The sequence below is a fragment of the Ictalurus furcatus genome, chromosome 11 (assembly GCF_023375685.1).
Source record: "Ictalurus furcatus strain D&B chromosome 11, Billie_1.0, whole genome shotgun sequence".
NCBI classification, from domain to species: Eukaryota; Metazoa; Chordata; class Actinopteri; order Siluriformes; family Ictaluridae; genus Ictalurus; species Ictalurus furcatus.
The window spans coordinates 14,494,579-14,516,092 of record NC_071265.1 but is presented as its reverse complement, the minus strand read 5'-3'; the positions used below and the strand labels follow the sequence as shown (position 1 = coordinate 14,516,092).

General features: G+C 41.1%; 1 long non-coding RNA gene across 1 annotated transcript; it reads right to left on the bottom strand.

Annotated features, from left to right (window-relative positions):
* Nucleotides 1–14,179: 14,179 nt before the first annotated feature.
* Nucleotides 14,180–16,246, bottom strand: LOC128614501 (uncharacterized). The gene is made up of 3 exons (XR_008387056.1): nt 15,526–16,246; nt 15,370–15,396; nt 14,180–15,241 (listed from the first exon to the last, which is right to left on the bottom strand). It is a non-coding gene; the product is annotated as an uncharacterized LOC128614501 (long non-coding RNA).
* Nucleotides 16,247–21,514: the final 5,268 nt, after the last annotated feature.

Genomic DNA, 21,514 nt, shown 5'->3' with positions numbered 1-21,514 from the left:
AGATACATTGGACCATATAAAGTACTAAAATGCATTAATGATTCACTTACCAGCTGGAATTGCCACATCAGTGCAGACTAGCACCATCCTTCCACATTTCTTATCTCAAACCAGCAATTCAAGGTCCCCTAGCTGAAGGAATACCACCAACAACACCTGAACCCCTAGACTTAAGGAATGAAGAATAGAATTAAGAAGTGCATACAGTGCTACTGCCGTTCCCCCTTGGTAGATCAGACCACAAACCGGTCCTATTAACAACTGTATATGCTCCTGTTGTTCTGATGCAACCTGTGACCACAGGAATGGTGAGGAGGTGGACACAGGAAGCTAATGAGGCACTGAAAGACTGTTTGGAATACAAGGACTGGAATGCACTATTCAAGTCACATAGGGAGGACATTAACAGCATGACAGAGTGCACCACAGCCTCAATTACTTTCTGTGTTAATAACAGTACACTGTCTTCCCAACAACAATCCTTGGATTACCAGCTAACTGAAGGAGAATAAGGAGAAGGAAAATTCTTATTCTATTGTATAAGAAAAAAAGAGCCTTCAGAACTAGAGACTGCACTGAGGTGTGTGCTAAGGGAATTAAATCTGAGGCTAAGGGAAAGATTAGACAGCTACAGAAGGAAGTTGGAGATGAAACTTCAGCTTCAGGAAACACAAGAGATGTGTGGACTGGCATGAGGCAGATCACCAGCTTCAATATGGACCATCAACAATCCGAGGGAAGCCTGGACAGGGCTAATTAGCTAAATTTGTTTTTCAATAGATTCAGCTCAGGGCCAGCAGGTGTTCCTCCCCCACAAACCCACAGCTTGCGAGACAGCTTGCCTTATTCGTGTCCCTAAAAAAGCAGCACTCTACCCTAAATGTCTACCATCCAGTTGTCCTCACATCCCATGAGCACAGGGGCACTGCAGGGGACTTCTGTCTCCGTTCTTGTTCACACTCTACACCCAGGACTTCCAATACAACACTGAGTCATGCCACTTGCAGACATTCTCTGATGACTCTGCAGTGGTAGGGTGTATAAAGGATGGGCAGGAGGCAGGGTACAGGATCATGGTGGACAGATTTGTGTAGAGGTTCTAGAACAGCAAACTGCTACTCACTGTGTTCAAGACCAGGAGTTGGTGGTGGACTATAGTAGGAAGATGATAGTAACCTAGCCCATCTTCATCATTGGCAAGGAAGTCATGGTGCTCAGTGATTATAAATACCTTGGTTTCCATCTCAACAACAGACTGGTCTGGAGGACCAATAGCGAGGTGGTTTACAAGAAGGGTATGAGCATACGCTACTTCCTGAGGAAACTCAGATCCTTCAATGTATGTACCAATCTGCTTTAGACCTTCTACCAGTCTGTGGTTGCAATATTCTTTGCTGCAATCAGTTGGGGGAGCAGCATTAGAGCTGGCAATGCGAAGAAGCTGAATAAGCTAAGCATGAAAGCTGGCTCTGTCCTAGGCTGCAAACTGGACACCAGGAAGGTGTGGTGGAAAGGCAGATGGTGGACAAAATTGAGAGGATCATGGACAATAGCAAATGCCCCCTCCATGCCACTCTGGCCAAACAGCAGAGCTTTTTCTTCAGTAGATTAGGGCAGCTTTGCTGTAACAAAGAACGGTACAAAGAAGTCATTCTTTCCCACTGCTATCCAACTCTATAATGAGTCAACAATGAGGTTGGGGAGCTATGTGGACAATGGAGTCAATGGACTTGTTTACTGATTTGGCATACCCAACTACCACACTGCATATTGCACAATAATTTTTACATAGGGTCACTGCACATTCTTACATATGCACTGCCACTTTACTTATGACCACACTTATGACTACTGTACATTTTTAAACACACACTACCACAATTGCTCATCACACTCCAAACATACCAATGTCTAATGTACAGGTTTAAGCCTATCATCCTGTAATATAGTTAATCTGAACAGGAATCTTAATCTGTAAATAACCTGGAGAGCTATTTATATGTATATTTTTATTCCCTCTTAATGTATTTGTGGTGTATTATGAATTGATTGTGCATTTTTAAAGTCTTGTGAACTGTTAACTCTTAGTCCTCCCTGTTACTCTTGTTTTGTGGCTGATGTGACACCAAATTTACCAATAAAGTAATCAATAAACTAATTCTATAAAAACTCTCTATATCTATCTCGCTATCTATCTAGACATAGAACGACAGTGCACCTACAGAGTCAGAGCAATTCTAGATTCCTGATCTTAGGGAGGAAAACTTTAATGTCTGATCACAATGAAAAGCCCAAACCATGTATTAGAGGCAATCCAAGAATGAGCTCCACTCCTGGAGTAAGCCATTTGGTGGGGGGTACTCAGTCACACTGCGAAGTATTCATTAAATTTGTGTTCAGATCTAACAGAATAGGCCTTTGCTTGATGTTTGCTAACGGCCTCCACATAGTTGCCTTCAACTCTTGATCTTTGTTAAGTTCTGTGATATCCAGTTTGTATCTCACCTGACCTTCTGTCTGTTTAGCATTTCTGACATTTGCCTCGCAATTTTAATTTGTTTGTTATTGCCAGTGATTTTAATAAAAATCATGCTCTGAAATTGTCACAGTCTCTGCCACTTGACAACAGCTAACTAGCTAAATTAGCTTAATAGTAACTGGCTGATTTTGAGTAGTTTAGAATAGGTCCTTTCAGTCTTAAAATAAATAAATAAATAAATAAATTCATTAATTAAGTTCATTAAAAATACAAATAAAAAATTAATTAGCTGGCTGAGTTAATTAGCAAATAAATTAAATCACAGATGTATTAATAAAAACATATTTCTTACCAGTATTCAAGCATGGGGAATGCCTTTGTCTTATCTTTGAGGTTCATTGAAACTATGTGCTGGTTTAGTGGTTGTTCATAGCTATCTAGCAAGCTGGGTCTAACTGGCTAGTGTTAGAAAAGATACATTCTAACTCTTAAATTTCTTAAGAGTTCTTAAAAATTTCCTTGGCAGATTCTTCAGGCTACTCTTTCCTCTAATGCGGCAAACCATGAGGCAAAAAAAATAAAAAACAACATGAAACACTCTTACAAGAGACTAATCTTTCTTCACAGAATTCAATATGTAATAGCAAATTCAAAAAGTAATCAAGAATTGTTATTAGTTCCACCCAAAAAAGAAAGACGTCAGAATAAAATTTTGGTACAAACATACAGTCCCCTTCAAAACTATTGGAATGCAAGGCCAATTCATTTCTTTGTGCTATACATAAAATACATTTGGGTTTAAGATCAAAAGATGGATATGAGATGAGAGTTTAGGAATTAAATTTTTATTTCCATGTATTTCCATGTGTTCCATCTAGATGTGTTAAACAACATAAAACATGGAACCTTTTGTATCAGACCACCCAATTTTTAGGCTAGCAAAAGTATAGGACCAGACATGTCTTGAACTAAATTAAAGTAAATAACACGTAATATTTGGTTGCATATCCATTGCTTGCAATATCTGCCTCAAGCCTGTGACTCACTGACATCACCAAATTGTTGGTGTCTTCTTTTGTGATGCTCTTCCAGGCGTTTACTGCAGCCTCTTTAAGTTGTTGCTTGTTTTGGTGGTTTCTCCCTTTATTCTCCTATTCAGGAGGTGAAATGCATAGTCAATTGGGTTAAGGTCCGGTGATTGACTTGGCCAGTCTAAAACCTTCCACTTTCCCCCCTTATAAAGTCCATTGTTGAGTTGGCAGTTTTTGATCGTCATTTGATCTTGCTGCAGGATTAAGTTCCTCAAAATTAATTTGGATGTATTTCTCTGAAAATTGGCATGCAAAATATTCCTATAAACTTCTGAATTCATTTTTCTGCTACCATCATGAGCTACATGATCAAAAAAGATTAGTGAGTTCCAGAAGCAGCCATGTAAGCCCAAGCCAAGACACTACCTCCACCATGTTTCACAGATGAGCTTGTATGTTTTGGATCATGAGCAGATCCTTTTGTTCTCCACACTTTGGCCTGTCTATTACTTTGGTAGAGGTTTATATTGTTTCCAGAACTTTTGTGGCTCATCTCTATATTTCTTTGTGAATTCCAATCTGGCCTTCCAATTCTTACTGCTGATGAGTGGTTTGCATCTTGTGGTATGGCCTCTATGTTTCTACTCTCTAATTCTTCATCAAAAGGTGGATTGTGATGCCATCACCACTGCCTTGTGGAGGGTGTTGATATCACTGACTGTTGTTTTTGTGTTTTTCTTCACAGCTGTCACAATGTTCCCATTCAAAGGGAAGTTACATAGGCTTTATGCTGTGGGAAGCACCCTTGCATGTGATCGAATTCTGAAGCTTGTGTAAAATCATGCCTATTTATAGGCCTGCCGTGATCAGGTGACATGTCAATTAAGTGCGTTGCGTGATATAAAAATGGCATTTGTGAACCGCACTGTCAGCCTCTATTATCTGAAGCGAAGAGGCAATTCACAAGCATGCCCCAGTATGACAAATATACGCAATGTCACGTTCCCTTTTCAGGGAACAGGGTTACAACCCAGACCAGGGTTACAACCCGGCTTTATGCTGTGGGAATGAGAATACCCACTCCGTCATACTAAGGACATGGCCTGTTCAAAAGGTCTGAGTCCAAGGGTCACTGCAAGACACTCAAGCCGGGTTGGAATGTATATCCAGGTTGTAAATATCAAATGAATATGTACGGCATAGACCACGCCGCCACAGCACATACATCCTGTAAGGGTACCTCTTTGGACAAAGCCTTTGTGGAGGTGACTCCCCTAGTGGAATGAATCCTTATGCCCAGAGGCGTAGTGAGACTGCATGCCTCATAAGTGATAGAAATTGCTTCCACTATTTAATTTGAGATGCGCTGCTTCGACACAGCATCACCCCTACTGTCGCCGCCAAAGCAGACTAGCAGCTGCTCCGACTTACCACAGGGTTCTTACCACAGCGTAAAGCTCACCAACATCTCATTCCCTTTTCAGGTGTTGTTTTCCTTGATTCGGTGTCTGTTGCTCAGTACACCAGTGGTTTCTTCCATTTTCAGGACATTCCAAATTGTTGTATTGGCTATGTCCAATGTTTGTGCAATGCCACTGAATGGATTTATTTCACAGCTTCAAAATGGCTTGATTTTCTCCCATAAACAGTTATCTTTTTAATTATCCTTTTTAACAACAAATGAAGATCTCACAGGTGTAAAAGGCTAAAACCAAGAGTAGAAGTTCAATGCCATTTATTGTTTAAACAATCAATCTAACAGGACACACCTGGACAACAAGGAACACCTGTCAGTGATTTTTTTACATAACTAGCTGTTCCGTCCAAAGCCTGAAAAATATTGCATGGGCTAAAATGTATGAAATCTGGTGCAAAAGGGGAGCTCTCAGTTGACAAGCAAAATCACTGATTGGCAGGTAGATGTTCCTCCTTGTCCTGATTTCTTGGATGTTGGTAGTAAACATAAGTTGTTATATTTGTGTAGATGTATATATGTATTTTTCACCAATTTAGAGTGACTGCGGCAACCAAAGAAACTCAAAATATGAATTTATCAAATAGGGCACAACTTAATAAAGGGTTCCTTCTCTAACTTAAAACAACTAATCCCAACTTTAAAACTTATCAGTTGTTTAAATCCCGTGTTGGATTGTCTTGCGTATGCTGGCATGTTATTCTCGTCTCTATGGCACTTTTTTATGGTATGATACTCATTTCTCTGATTTTACATCACCCTGATATGCTACTTAAGTGTGTTAAAATTGACCTGATGTCCAGCAAATTTTGTGACATTATTTGACATTCTAGTTCATCAATAATTTGAGATTTGACTTTCTATTATAAGACAGACATTTTCACTGAAATTTTCATGCTCTGATATGTTAATGGACAAAAATAATAATTGTATTCAACATTAAATTGTTACATAAACTTCGCTACAGTGGCATAATGCAATTCATTAAGGCAATGTGAAGACCCCACTACCCAGGCACCATATTCAGGACTTTACTTGGATTTGACTTGAATATCATCCTAGGGTCTCAATGATGTCTGTGAGATCACTTAGAGTCAGCATAGACATGTAATAATTTAGGTGTGGTTTTTATTGAAATATTAAAAATTTCCAGCCTAATCGTGGGCTGTTTTGCTAACACTGGGCCTCATTTATCAATATTTTAATATAGTTGGCGGTAAATGTGTAAGCTAAGATAATTGAGCATGAAATCTTCCGTCAGCTGAGTCATTTCTTTACGGCTTACATCCGTACGGCTGTTTATTTGGAGGCATTTCTTTTGTCATAATTGAATGCCTACTTTTATTAGTCTTAATTTATTGTTTTGTATTGGCTAGCTTTCTTTATTTTTCATATTATTTCATTAATATAAATAATATAAAACGAGTCCCTGACTTAGTGATAAGATGGGTTTTTGATAGACACTCCAAAACACTGCTATAAATTGCTCTGCTAAATGCTGCAAGCATAAATAAATAAATAAACAATTCAAATGTGACAGCGTACTCCATATATGAAAGAGCAGTAAACCATGCAAATTATGCTGTTATGTTTTATCCTTCACACGGTCAGCAATCTGGCAACCTTGTTCTGAATCATTAGCTTGGGGCGGGTAATTCCAATCAGATCAGTCAGTGCCTCAAGTGTTAGAACTTCCCAAAACATGCTTTTCTAGAGGGATCAAATAGTCATCCTTCATCTAATGCATATGTAATGCTTATAATAAGGTGAATGGCATTGCAAATTAACCTTGTATGTGGATGCAGGTTGTTGTTCATCAGATGTGACTGTAGTTCTGACAAAGAGATTCCACTCCTAAAGGTCAGGTGAATCTGCCAAGTAGGTCACAGATTGGAACATGTCTCCAGAGATGACAGGCAGATGGAGTGTGTGTGTCTGTGTGCATGGGTGTGAGTGGTTCATTTTAGATTATTCAATTCAATTCAGTTTTATTTGTATAGTGCTTTTAACAATGGACATTGTCCCAAAGCAGCTTTACAGAAATGTATAAATTCAGGATATAGATTTTAAATGTATGAATTTGCCCCTAATGAGCAAGCCAGAGGTGACAGTGGCAAGGAAAAACTGCCTGAGATGATATGAGGAAAAAACCTTGAGAGGAACCATACTCAAAAGGGAACCCATCCACATTTGGGTGACAGCGGATAGTACAATTATAAATAAATCCCTTCTATAAATGTGCTATTACTACATGCTCAAATAGTGCAGTTGTGCAACCAGGTAAATTCATTACAGATTTTACATAAAGTCTGTTTTTTTAACTTATCAACTGATGGAGACTTGAATGCAAAACTGTTTGTGGTAATTTCAGTGCTAAGATAATTGCTATAATAGCAATTGTAGTCCTAGCCATCATAGCATAACTGTTCATATGAATTGAGGTCCAAAGCCATCTTTATGGTTTTTAAGTGGTACCATCCTCAGCAATCTCAATGATCTTTAGGCTGCACTATGTGGGGCCATCCTCAGCAGCAGCATGTAACTTTCAGTTGATGAGAAGGGGTCAGGATCACTGGTATCTCAGGAGCATCATGTGTAGCTCGACAGAAAGAGAAAGGGAGATTAAATTCCAAGATGTCTAAAAGCACACTAAGAGGGCCAGGATGAATATAATAATGCTCACAGAGCAATGGTACATTAATTGAGCTAGCGAATTATTAAAAAAAATAATCTGTAAATTCAATTGCAATTCAGTCAACCAATATAAAGATGTGCTTATAAAGGTGTGGAGGCCTGAGAAAACCCTTCACATGGTCAAAATTTGACATTTTCTGTAATGTTCTAAAAAAAAAAATCACATGGTCCCTTTCAAAGGGAATTCAACGTTACATGAGAGTCATGCTGTGGGACACGCCCTCATGCGACTGGAATCTAAGGTCTGTGTAAGATCACGCCTATATATAGGCTTACTCTGGTCAGGTGACATGGCATTTCACGTGTCGACTGACTATACAGCAGACTATACCTCATCATAAGCTTTCTTTGTGTTCAGCACAAGCCACATGTCAGTTGTCTGTGTAAACATTCCTAAAACTCTTCTCTTTATTTTGAAAAGAATATATATATATATATATATATATATATATATATATATATATATATATATATATATATTTTAGACGCAACGCGTCTAAAAAAGTTGGGACGGGGCAACAAAAGGCTAGAAAAGTAAGTGTTACTAAAAAGAAACAGCTGGAGGAACATTTTGCAACTAATTAGGTTAATTGGAAACAGGTCAGTAACATGATTGGGTATAAAAAGAGCATCTTAGAGAGGCAGAGTCTCAGAAGTAAAGATGGGATAGAATCTGGATGGATGCATATGTTGCTATAAAACCTGTATATACGTTTCAGCATTGGTGGTGCCTTTCCAGATATGCAAGCTACCCACCCAATAGGCACTAATGCACCCCCATACCATCAGAGATGTAGGCTTTTGAACTGAGCGCTGATAAAAAATACGGATGGTAATTCTCCTTTTTAGTCCTCTTTAGTTTAGAGGACGCGTTGTCCATGGTTTCTAAAAAGAATTTCAAATTTCAATTCGTCTGATCACAGAACAGTTTTCCACTTTGCCTCACTGCATTTTAAATGAGCTTTGGCCCAGAGAAGACGATGGCATTTCTGGATCATGTTCACATATGGCTTCTTCTTTGCATGATAGAGCTTTAACCAGCATTTGTGGATGGCACAGCGAACTGTGTTCACAAACCATGAGTTCTGGAGGTGTTTCTGAGCCCATGCAGTGATTTCCATTACAGAATCATGCCTGTTTTTAATGCAGTGTCGACTGAGGGCCCGAAGATCAAGGTCATGCAATATTAATTTTCACCCTTGTCCCTTGCGTACATAGATTTCTCCAGATTCTCTGAATTTTTTGATGATATTGTGTACTGTAGATGATGAGATATTCATAGTCTTCACAATTTTACATTGAGGAACATTATTCTGAAATTGTTCCACAAATTGTAGATGCTGTTTTGTGCAGATTGGTGAACCTCTGCCCAGCTTTACTTCTGAAAGACTCTGCCTCTCTAAGATACTCTTTTTATACCCAATCATGTTACTGACCTGTTGGCAATTAATCTCCAGAAGTTTCTTTTGAGTAACACTTATTTTTCCAGCCTTTTGTTGCCCCCGTCCCAACTTTTTTTGAGACATTTTGTGGCCATCAAATTCAAAATTACACTAAAGACCATCTGGCAGTGTGGAAACTACTGGCAAATGTCTCTCCATGGGTTCTGTCCTCCATACAAAAGGGTTCTGGGTCCAGTTTGTAGCTCGACCCTCCCCCCACCTTTTCAGAGTAGTCAGCACAGTAAACAGCACAATGCAGAGCCCGACATTAGCCCAGGAAGTAGATCTCTCTTGACAAAGAGGCCATAGAACATGTACTTCTTTCTCTGAGGGAGGGATGTTTACAGCCATAATTTCCTGGTCCATGGGAAAAGTTTTAGATCTGCATCATCTGAAACATACTCTTCCAACATACAGGTTCAAGATTTTGATGCTCAAACTTATCATTCTACAGACTCAGTTTGAGGATTGGTTTGTGGTGATAGATCTAAAAAAAGATGCATATTCCATTGCGCAGTCACAGGAAGTTCCTGAGGTTCACGTTTATTGGTTCTTCCTTTCACTAGCTTTATCCCCTCGCACCTTCACGAAGTGCATGGATGCCATGCTGGCTCGTTTGTGACTCCAGGGCATCCATGTGCTAAACTACCTGGATGACTGGTTAATTCTAGTGTGGTCCAGGAAGTTGGTGATTCAACATCGAGATGTTGTTTTCACCCATGTGAGGAGCTTGGGGCTGAAAGTTGGGGATTTCATCTCAGGGTGAAACCCATGACAGTAATCAGTGTCATGCAGTGATGCCTATGTGCTCTGAGAGAGGTATCCCTGGTTTCTAGCCTCAAATCACCCTCTAGGTATGTCTCTTATCCCAAGATGGTAATGTCAGACTCCTCCCTCATAGTCGCTGGAGCGGCCCTCATCTAGAGTGGCACATAAATCGCCTAGAAGTGTGGGCCGTACTCCTACCACTGAAATTCCTTTCCTCAGTTGAGAGGTCACCATGTGTTAGACAATACAGTTGTGGTCTCATATATCAACCACCATGGAGGATTGTTTTTGCACAGGCTCAACTAATTCTTCTCTGTCAGAGGGGAAGTTTTGTCAGTGAGTGCAATGTACATTCCACGCAACCAAAATGTGGGGGCAGACATCCTGTTGAGGCAGGGGATGAGGCCCATCCAGAAGTGGCTGAGTCCATATGACAGAGTTTCGGCCAAGCAGAAGTGGATGTATTTGCCTCCAAGGAGACAACACTCTGCCTGTTGTGGTTCGCCCTCACTCCTCCCTCACCAAAGGAAAAAAGGTCAGGGCTGGACGCCATGGTACACACGTGGCCGAGGTCACATCTGTATATCTTTCCCCTGATTGCTCTGCTCCCACAGGCTCTATTGAGTGTTTCCGAGCTTGAATTTGGTTCTCAGAGATATATCTCTGCTGGCCGGCAATCCCTGGGAGATCCCCGTTCACAGGGATCTATTGTCTCAAGCCAGAAGATTGATTTATCACCCTCGGCCACAACTATGGAAACTGTGAGTCTAACCTCTAAGGGGCACCAGCTCGTAGATTCTGGTCTCACAACTGAGGTTATAGAAACCATGTTGAATGCTAGAGCACCATCTACAAGGAAATTGTATGTGCTCAAGTGGTGACTTTTTTATTGTGGTGTGAGAAACACCAGTGAGACCCAGTAACTGCACAATAGCTACAGTCCTGGAGTTCTTACAGGAATGTTTCTCAGCAAGGTTGGCTCCTTCTACAATTAGGGTCTATGTAGCCGCAATTTCGGCTAGCCATGCCCCTATTGATGGAGCCTCTGTGGAGCAGCATCCTTAAACTCAAGATTTATGCATGGTGTCAAACGGCTGAGCCCATCTGCAGACTATGCATACCTTCCTTGGACCTTCTGTGGTCCAGGAAGGTCTGTCAGGCACTGCAGTTGAGCCCTTAGAGTCTGCTTCAGAGATACTTCTGATCCTAAAGGTAGCTCTTTTGGCTGACCCTTACATCCCTGTTGCCCCTTCCTGCATTGAATTTGCTCCTGGATTAGCCAAGGCCACCCTATATCCGAGGCCAGATTATTCCTAAGTGTCTATGTCTGGTGCCCAGCCAGTAGTGTTGCAGGCTTTCTCCCCTCCTCTGTTCCTTACAACAGAACAAAGAAGACTGTGCCTACTGTGTCCAGTGAGGGCTCTTTGTACTAACATTCACTGCCCCGGCTAGTGGCATAAGTTGAGTGGTTGCTGGTCTGCTTGACAGTGACAGTAGTAGTGATGCTGTGTCAAAGCATTGCATCTCTATTTGGATAGTGGAAGCAATCTCTATTGCTTGTGAGGTGCGCAGTCTCGCTACACCTCTGGGCATTGGGGCTCATTCCACCGGGGGGGCACCTCCTCAAAGGCTTTATCTAAGGGGTCAATTACAGGATGATGTGTGCGCTGCAGCAGGGTGGTCTACGCTGCACAAATTCATTAGGTATTAAAGTTTGCCCTTACAGTGGTGGAAATAAGTATTGAACATGTCAACATTTTTTTTCAGTAAATATATTTTCAATGAGGCATTCACATTCACATGAAATTTTCACCAGACATCGGTATTAACAAGAAATTTGGAAATATAAAGAATTCACAACATTAAAGTCCATAAATAAAGTTATGTGTAATAAAGTGGAATGACACAGAAAAGAAGTATTGCATGTGCTAAGAAAAACGCAGTTATCCAAGGCAAGGTAAAGCAAGGAAGCAGCTGAAATCCGCAAGTAATTATATGTCCTATCTGTGCAAATTAATATCACCTGGGCTAGAAAATTGATGGTCTATAAAAATGTTTTTGTTACTAAGGTGTCACACAAGAAACATCTCATGATGGGTAAAAGCAAAGAGCTCTCCCAAGACCTTTGCAACCTTATTGTTGCATAACATATTGATGGAATTGGATACAGACATATTTCAAAACTTCTGAATCCTCCAGTAAGCACCACTGGGGCCATTATCTGAAAGTGGAAGCAACATCACTCAGTCATCAACCGGACACAAGATTTCTAACCAAGGATTCAGAAGAATAGTCAGAAGAGTAGCCCAAAAGCCAAGGACCACTTGGAAAGAACTCCAGAAACACTTGGAAGCAGCAGGTACCATCGTCACAGAGAAAACAATTGGCAATGCACTCCACTGCTCATGCTCACCCCACAAGACTCCATTTCTAAAGAAAAGCATATTGAAGTTCGTTTAAAGTTTGCTACAACTCATTTGAACAAGTGTATGAAATACTGGGAGAGTGTACTCTTGGCAGCTGAGAGCAAAATTGAACTTTTTGGCTGTCATACACCATATTTGGAGAAGAAATGGCACTGCACATCACCCTAAAAACACTATACCAACAGTGAAATTTGGAGGTGGAAGCATCATGGTGTGGGGCTGTTTTTCATCACATGGTGCTGGCAACCTTCATATAATTGAAGGAACAATGAATGGAGTCGTTTACCAGAAGATTCTTGAGAAGAAAGCTGGGGCATGCCTGTGAATTTGTCTTTGCTTCAGATAATAGAGGCTGACAGCGCGGTTCACAGGTGCCGTTTTTATATCAAGTGACGCACTTAATTGCCACATCACCTGACCACGGCAAGCCTATACATAGGTGTGATTTTACAGAGACTTCAGATACTGGTCACGTGCGAAGGCGCTTCCCACAGTGTGAAGCTCACGCAACATCTCATTCCCTTCTCAGGGAACAGGGTTACATGCGTAACCCAGACATTTTCCTGAACTGCCAAGGTCTCTCTCCCCACCTGAAGGTATGTCATATGCCACATCATCTATAATAGGGATGTTACCACTAGACCTCAATACTGGACTCCTCTCCAACCTAGGCTCCATCTTGGTATCCTGTCCATGTAAACCCCAAAAAGAAGACGAAAAAAGACACATCCTTGACTGAGCCGGACATCCACCTTAAACATCTGATGATACACTATATGGCCAATAGTATGTAAAGACCTGACCATCATACTTATACGTGCTTTTTGATCACCCCATTCCAAAGTTGGTCCCCGCATTTGTCGTTGTAACAATCTCCACTCTTCCATTAGGAAGCGCATCAGTGAGCTTGGGCACAAATGTCGGGCGAAGAGGCCTGGCATGCAGTCTGCGTTCCAATTAATTCCAAACGTGTTCAGTGGTGTATAGGTCAGGGTTCCATGCAGGTTACTCGAATTCTTGCCAACCTTGGCAAATCATGTCTTTCTGGAGCTCACTTTGTGCACAGGGGTATTGCCATGCTGCAACAGGTTTGGGCCCCTTAGTTCCAGTAAAGGGAAATTATAATTCAACAGTATAAAAAGACATTCTAGACAACTGAGTGCCTCCAACAGTGTGGCAGCAGTTTGGGGAAGGCCCACATATGGGTGTGAAGGTCAGATGTCCACATACTTTTGTTCAAAGTCCAAAGACATGCATTGTAGGTTGATTGGCATGTCCAAAAGTGTCAGAAGGGTATGAATGGATGTGTGAATGTGTGTGATTGTGCCCTCCAATGTATTGGCACCCTATCCAGGGTGTATCCCGCCTTGTGCCCCATGCCCCTTAGGATAGGCTCCAGGTTCCACGTGACCCAGTAAGGATAAGTCGTACAGAAAATGGATGGCAGGATATAGGAAAGATATAGAAGATATAGGAAAATCACCTTGCTACACTATTAAAATATTTAAACAACAGTTTAAGTATGTAAATGCACAAATGTTTTTATGTACAAGTGTAATGCTTGTAACACTCTAGCACACTCAGAAGTCTATGAAAGGGTGTTTCAAAATGCTATACTATACAAGTTGTGCAGTTTGTGGTGCAATTGTGTGCACAGTTCTGTAACAACCAACACATGTATAAACGTGTGAAAACATTACTGCATCTCTCGTGGGTGCAAAAATATATGTATAAATATGAGAAATATGGATGTCCATTTCAATTATAATTTTAAAAAATCTGGTCAAATAAAATCACCAAGGTATTGTTGCTTTTTAAAATGATTCATCAATCCAAATCATCATATTATTACACCCCATTACAAACACATCATGTTTGTATATATTCATAGCATTAGATTTGTGTTAGATCTTGAAGATGTAAAATAGGGTGGATTCCACACCCATATTTTGAATTAAAAAAAGATCTCAAAACCTAGTCAGGATTTTTGGTTCTTGTACTATTTATATTGCCTGTTTTTATAGCAACTCTTTCACAGGTCAGTGTAGCCAGTTGACTTTTAGGGTTGGTAAAATGTGCTTTAGATGCTTGATCACACCATGTTTTGGCACAAAACCACCTTGTTGTTCAATGCTGCTGTGGTCCCTGATGCATCCTGCAAAGCTCTTTCCATCCACTGTTATGGTCTTTGAAATCCAACTCAGCAGGTATAATGTGCCAGCACAGACAAGTGCCTAAGAGTAATCTATTGATTCACATGTTTAACTCACTAATCTCAGACTGGAAAAGGTGATTGTTTAATGCTTCCTGGGCCTGTGCGCTAAAAACCTGTAGAGGTACCAGTGCCAGCTGAACAGTGTATTTTAAAGACAAACTTGTCTCCTCATCTGCATTAAAATCCCCAGTGATTTGCCACCACCTGTGGAATTTTGCCAGAGTAGTCTAATAGCCTGTAGCACATTCAATGCCAATGCTGTGCAGTGCTCCTGCTTTTTCCAAAATGATCTTTAGTCTGCTTTGATGTTGTGCTACCACCACTCTCTGCTAAAGTGGGACTGAATTTCAAAGAATGAGAGACAGCCACTGATAGCATATCAGGTTCTGTCTCTACATGTGAATCAGCTCTATATGTAGGCTCCATAAATCTCTGCAATAATTCTATATATCTCCTATAATCTGCATTTCAATGAACTAAAGGCACTCCTTCCTCTTCCTCAGGCCTGGAATCTGCTGTTCATTACAGTTTTCTTCATGGCCATACAGCAACAGAGGAAGGTGATGAATAGACAACAGTTTTTAAAATGGCCTGTGAGGCACATTTGCATTATGCTGCACTGCCTTTTGCAGATGCCCCAAACAATTTGGGCATTGGTCATGTCCACTGTCTCCATTGGGGTTTAGCAGAACAAATAACTTGCCATCCTGCCCTGAAGTACAATAAAGGTTTGAAAAATAGACAAAATTCAGTTCAAACAAACAGTTCAAACAAACTTTATGTAAATTCTTAGAATTTAGGATATTTAAGGTTGAGATATTTTCCTATAACTGCACATACCTTGATGTGGGATGTAGCCTGGAAAAGCTTCACATAAGAAGAATGCAACAATTTGGTGATGTCAGTGGGTCGACAGCTTTATGCAGTTATTGCAACAAAAGGATATGCAACCAAATATGTCATATTAAGAGTATCTGTTCTAATATTTTTGCTCACCTAAAAATTGCGTGGTCTGCCATCAGAGTTGCCATGTTCTAAGTAGTTTAACACGTGTAGCTCTAAATAAGTCCCTTTAGTATTTTGCAGCTGCAGAAATTAACACAAAATCAGGCAAACTCCACAATATTCACAGGAGCCAGCCATTTTTATAAATTTTCTGCAGATTTGGGCCAAGATGCATCTTGTGACATCGTCACAATGCACATTCAACCAAAGCTCCCTTTGATCCACGAGCATCAAACATGAGTAAACATCACTGTGAAAGACCATGAAAACAATTTCATGCAATTGCACCAATTCGAGTAATTTTCCAGAAAAAAGCAAAGCAAAAAAAAAAAAAAAACCTCTGCAAATTTCATTGCAAATTTTGAAAAGAAGCTGCAGCAAAATCAAACATTTTTGGTCAAAAGTGTCACGTCCCCAGACGTAAGGGAGATAGGATGGATGCAAATGCAGTTTAACAGTCTTATTAAAGAGAGACACAGGCAGGTAAATCCAAATCGTGATCCAAAAACGTAATCCACAAACATGCAAAGGTCAGGCGATCAGCAAACAGGGATAAACGGGGCAAAGCAGGAATCAAGGTCGTGGTCACGGAAAACAGGGTCGAGAACAAAACAAGAAACATAAACTATGATTAGGAACTGGGAGCAGAAAACCAGTGTGGACTAAATGCACTAATCTAACAATGAAACATAACATGGACAATGACTATGACTTTGACTCTCTATATCTAACGTAACTATCTATAACGTATATTAAACTAATCTAAACTAATACTCTGTGCCGTGTGCTGGGAGGCGCGCGGTATATATACAAGCATAATCAGCATTTAAAGTGCTGATGGTGATGGCTGACACCAATCTAGACACACGCTTAAACAATAGCCAATGACAGAACAGGGAGGAGACATAACAGAAACATAACAAAAGCACATGTCCATAGTAAACAATGTCACGCTTGTCAACATATGAAGAGCGGGCGCTCGCGCACCTTGCTCATGCACGCGCGCCCACATGCTCTCCAGCGCACTGCTTAAAGGGGAAACCGTGACATAAAGAATCACAAAAAACTCTGTGAAATCCTGTATAGGCTGCTATATATCAGGATATGAACGCTGAAATTCTGATTTATCATCTCATATTCATCTGTTGATCTCAAACCCAACTGTCTTATAGCCAGTTTTATAACCAGTGTATAGCAAAACCAAAATAATTGACCTTGCTGTTCCAATACTTTTGGAGGGGACTGCATGCCTAGAGGGGCTAAGGAGGAAAGTAATTTAAGACTAATGTATTATTTATTATTCATATCAATAAAGTACTTATTACCAAGATCATTTGTGTCATCTCTAGTGGCAGAACAAAAGTAGTCACTTGAATTGCTGTCTTAAGATCGGAATAAGCAATCTTTGAAATGTAATAATAAGTCTCTCCAGAGCATATGTCCCTCAGGATCATATAAAGAATTTCTACCCTAACCCATGTTGCCGTAGCTACAAATAACAGTGTCATCATGCACCCACATAAAGTTTTGACAAAAAACTTGGCAACAAAGCTATCACCTTATTTCATTACTTCCCTATGACAAATAATACTGATAATATATTATCTTATATTTCAGTTTATCCAAATTTCCTCACTGGCTGTTGATTCACAATAAAAAACTGTATGAAATTGAATAAACTGAGAAGTCAAGCTTCAGCACAAAAATGTATACATCATTTACTCTAGAGAGGAAAGTCAAAGCCAAATGAAATACCATTACTTAGATAAATAGATCTAATTGACCAAAACAGGTCTTGGGTTTATTGAACACTAAATCAAAAGACTCACACATCATGGGTGCAGTAGGGCATTTTAGACATTACTAATATGTTCTGCCTCAAATGTGTATGTCCAACACAGGCACTAAGGATTTACTAAATTATTCGTATTCTCAATAATTTTTTATTAATTATTCATCTGCATTCTATCATTCATGAGAAATCCCATGGGTTCTTACAGCTGATTCATTTCACTGAGGTTAGATTGTCTGCTATCCAGACATTCTATGCAGTATATGTACTCATTGTATATTGCAATATGTTGTCAAGTTTTCGAAATCCCAGAGGAATTATTAGGGAAATGTCAGAGTGTCCTTCTTTGTCAAAATGATGACTAAGAGACAGCCAACAGACCAACACATTATTATACAATGCTCTGTTGCATTTTTACGTTCCCATTTTTATATTTGACAATGCAGATGCATCTAATAATGTGTTGAGAGCTAAACTTCTGGGTTACACATGTAACCCTGTTCCCTGAGAAGGAAACGAGACATTGCATGAGCTACATGCCATGGGACACGCCCTCGTGCGTGACCAGTATATGAAGTCTGTGTGAAATCATGCCTATTTATAGGCCTGCCGTGGTCAGGTCACGTGGCAATTTTGCACATCACGTGACTGTAAAATAGCAACTGTGAACCGCACCATCAGCCTTTATTATCTGAAGCAAAAACTTAGTATGATGAAGCTATGCAACTTCTCGTTCTCTTCTCAGGGAACAGGGTTACATGCGTAACCCAGACATTCCTTTCAAAGGGAACTCAACGTTACGTGAGCTTTATGTTGTGGGAATGAGTATACCCACTCCATCACACTGAGGGAATGGCCTGTTCAGAAAGATCCGAGCCTGAGGGTCACTGCAAGGCACTCAAGCCAGGGGTGGAATTCATGTCCAAACTGTAATATTGAATGAATGTGTCCGGTGAAGACCACCTCACGGCAGTACACACATCCTGTAAGAGAACCCCTTTGGATAAAGTCATTGAGGAGGCAACCCCCCTAGTGGAATGAACCCTTATGTCCAGAGGCATAGAGACAGAGTGCCTCATAAGCAATAGAGATTGCTTCCACAACTGAATTACAGAAGTGCTGCTTCGACACAGCTTCACCTCTACTGTTGCTGCCAAAGCAGACCAGCAACTGCTCTGACTTATGCCACTGGCTGGAGTGGTGGATGTTAGTACACAGAGCCCTTACTGGACACAGTAGGTGCAATTTCTCTTGTTTCGGTGTTCCAGAAATCCTGTAACACCGCTGGGCAGCAGATGTAGCCACTTAGGAATATAATCTGGCCTATGATATAGGAATGCCTTGGCTAATCCAGGGGCAAAGTCAAGGCAGGAAGAGGCAACAGAGTGAGCTTGTAGATCTCCTACTCACTTGAGAAATGACAGAGCCAGCAGAAGAGCTTAATTTAGAGTAAGAAGCTTCTCTGAGGCTGACTCCAAGGGCTCAAATGGGGTGCCTGACAGACCTTCCACGACCACGGACCGATTCCAGGAAGGTATGTGTGGTCTGCAGATGGGCCTCATCCGACTGACACCATGCCTAAACCTCAATGTTAGAGGATGTTAGGGGTGTGGCTGGCCAAAATGGCAGCCATGTAGACCCTGATTGTAGAAGGAGCCAACCCTGCAAAGAAATGTCCCTGTAAGAACTCCAGGACTGTAGCTATTGCACAGTTCACTTGGTCTAATTGATGTTCCTCATGCAACAACAAAAAAAGTCATCACTTGAGTGCACACAATTTTCTTGTGGATGGTGCTCTAGTGTTCAGTATGGTCTCTACAACCTCGGATGAGAGACCAGAATCTATGAGCTGGTGCTCTTCAGGGGCCAGACCCACAGTCTCCATAGTTCTGGCCGAGGGTGATAAATCAGCCGTCTGGCTTGAGACAGTAGATCCCTGCAGATGGGAATCTCCCAGGGAGTGCCATCTAGCAGTGATATTATCAAAGAGAACCATATTTGAGCTGGCCAGTAAGGTGCTACTAGCAGCAGACATAGATGGTCTGATCGTAGAGCGATCGGGGGAAAAGCATACAGACATGGCCTCGATCACGTGTGCACCATGGTTTCCAGCCCCAGTGGGAAGAGTGGGTGCAACCCGCAGCGGGCAGTGTGTTGTCTCCTCGCATGCCAGCATGTCCACTTCCGCTTGGCTGAACCTCCCCCATACAGACTCCACCACTTGAGGATGGAGCCTCCAATCCCTGGGCCTCAGCCCCTGCCTCAACAGGATGTCTGCCCCCACATTCCACTTGCCTGGAATGTACAGTGCACTCACTGACAAAAACTGTCCCTCCAACCAGAGAAGAATTATTTGCGCCTGCCTGAAAAGAGGGCACAAGCATAACCCTTCCTAGTGGTTGATATATGAGACCACCGGTGTGTTGTCCATCACAACTAACACATGGTGACCTCTCAATTGAGGAAGAAAGAATTTCAGTGGTAGAAATATGGCCTGTATTTCTAGGCAATTTATATGCCACTCTAGATGAGGTCTGCTCCAGAGACCGTGAGCTGGACAACTGTCCATAAGACCCGTGAGGTATGCGTCTGTCATTACCGTCTTGCGATAAAGAGATGCCCCAAGAGTGTGACCCAAGGCTAGACACTGGGGACACCTCCAAATTTTCAGAGCACATAGGCATCACTGCATGACATTGAGTACTCTCAGGGGTTTCGTCTTCGAATGAAACCCTCGACTTTTCAGCCACTGAAACGGTCTTATGTGCAATACAGATCTGGCCATTAAAAATGCGCGTTGGAGAAACGGGATCCTATAATTTCATGCGGTATCACATGGAATCACGCGAGTGCTGCGGGTGCAGGAAATACAAGACCAGTAGGGGGCAGTCATGTTTCATTTGAATAAACACAGCTTACTAGTAGATACAGTAGTTCTGCATATACTATACACATATATTCTTTTACCAACCAAATGGTGCTGTTTCTTGTACTGAAGCCCATGATCTGTTTGTGCTTGGCCCATGGATCTGTGAACCTCTCAGAACCGTTTTGCAACAAGCAGCAGACCCAGATAGCAAGCACATTTGCGCTGATTCCGGTAGAAATGTGCCATTGTCGGCTCATTGCCGGTATCGGTGAAAAGGTCATTGACCAGAGCCCTGCCGACGGTTCACACCACTTCTGGCTGATAGATGGGTTTTGCTATGTGGGCCAATCTCAGCTGAAAGCTGGTGTATACGCAGTGTAGCTGTGTGTATCTACTTTCGGCCCAAGTTTGTTAAGTCACAGTCAGGCCACAGCTAGAATTAAAGAGCTCAACTGCCTGGAAAAAAAGATTTTGATGGTTAAATCAGTTAGGATCCTCGAGGCTGCAGTCATTCTTCGTTTTCAAGAGGAATTCTTTCAGCTGAAGATGGTCAGCAATTTAATTAATTTCAGACTACAATATTGGTTGATGTTTAAAATGTAAGGAAGAAGATGTTTTTTATTTTTTTATTATGGTATGTGTAATGGCGACGAGAACATAACATTAGATGGTGTACCAGCAGCTATCTAGCCGGATAGCTAATTTAGCTAATGTTAATAATGTGTATAAGAGTCAGGAGGACATGACAGAGTGCCCAAATTGTGTATCCATTCACGCAGTAGATCCGGATGGTTGTTTATTTTAATGTTATGTTTTTAATTATTAGGATAGCTAACGCACTAATCCTCGGGCAGAAATGATGAACAGGGGAGGGGGGGTGTACTTCACAATAACAGCAGTCGGGAGACTCTGAGAGTTTGGCATCATCGTGACAAATGCAGATTCTCACTGCTCGACACTGTTTTATAAAGTTTTTTTTTTTAATTTATTGCTCTACAATTAAGGCACAAACTCTTCATTTATTCCTTCCCTTTCCTCTTTACTACTTTTTATTTTACTTTTTGTTCCCATTGTCTTTTTTTCTGAATGTTTGGTTAGAACTTTCTGGAAGATGGAGCTAATGCTAATTTAATATGTTCTGTCAGAAAACCCACACAGTTTGCAGCATGCTGTGGTCCCGTTATTAGATTATATTGTCCACTTGGCATGATAACAGACACATTGTTCCGCTCAGTACTGTATTTCTTATGGCGTTTGTGTAATTCTTAGCCTGAGTCTAGCCATCCATCTTCTATACCGCTTATCCTCTTCAGGGTTAT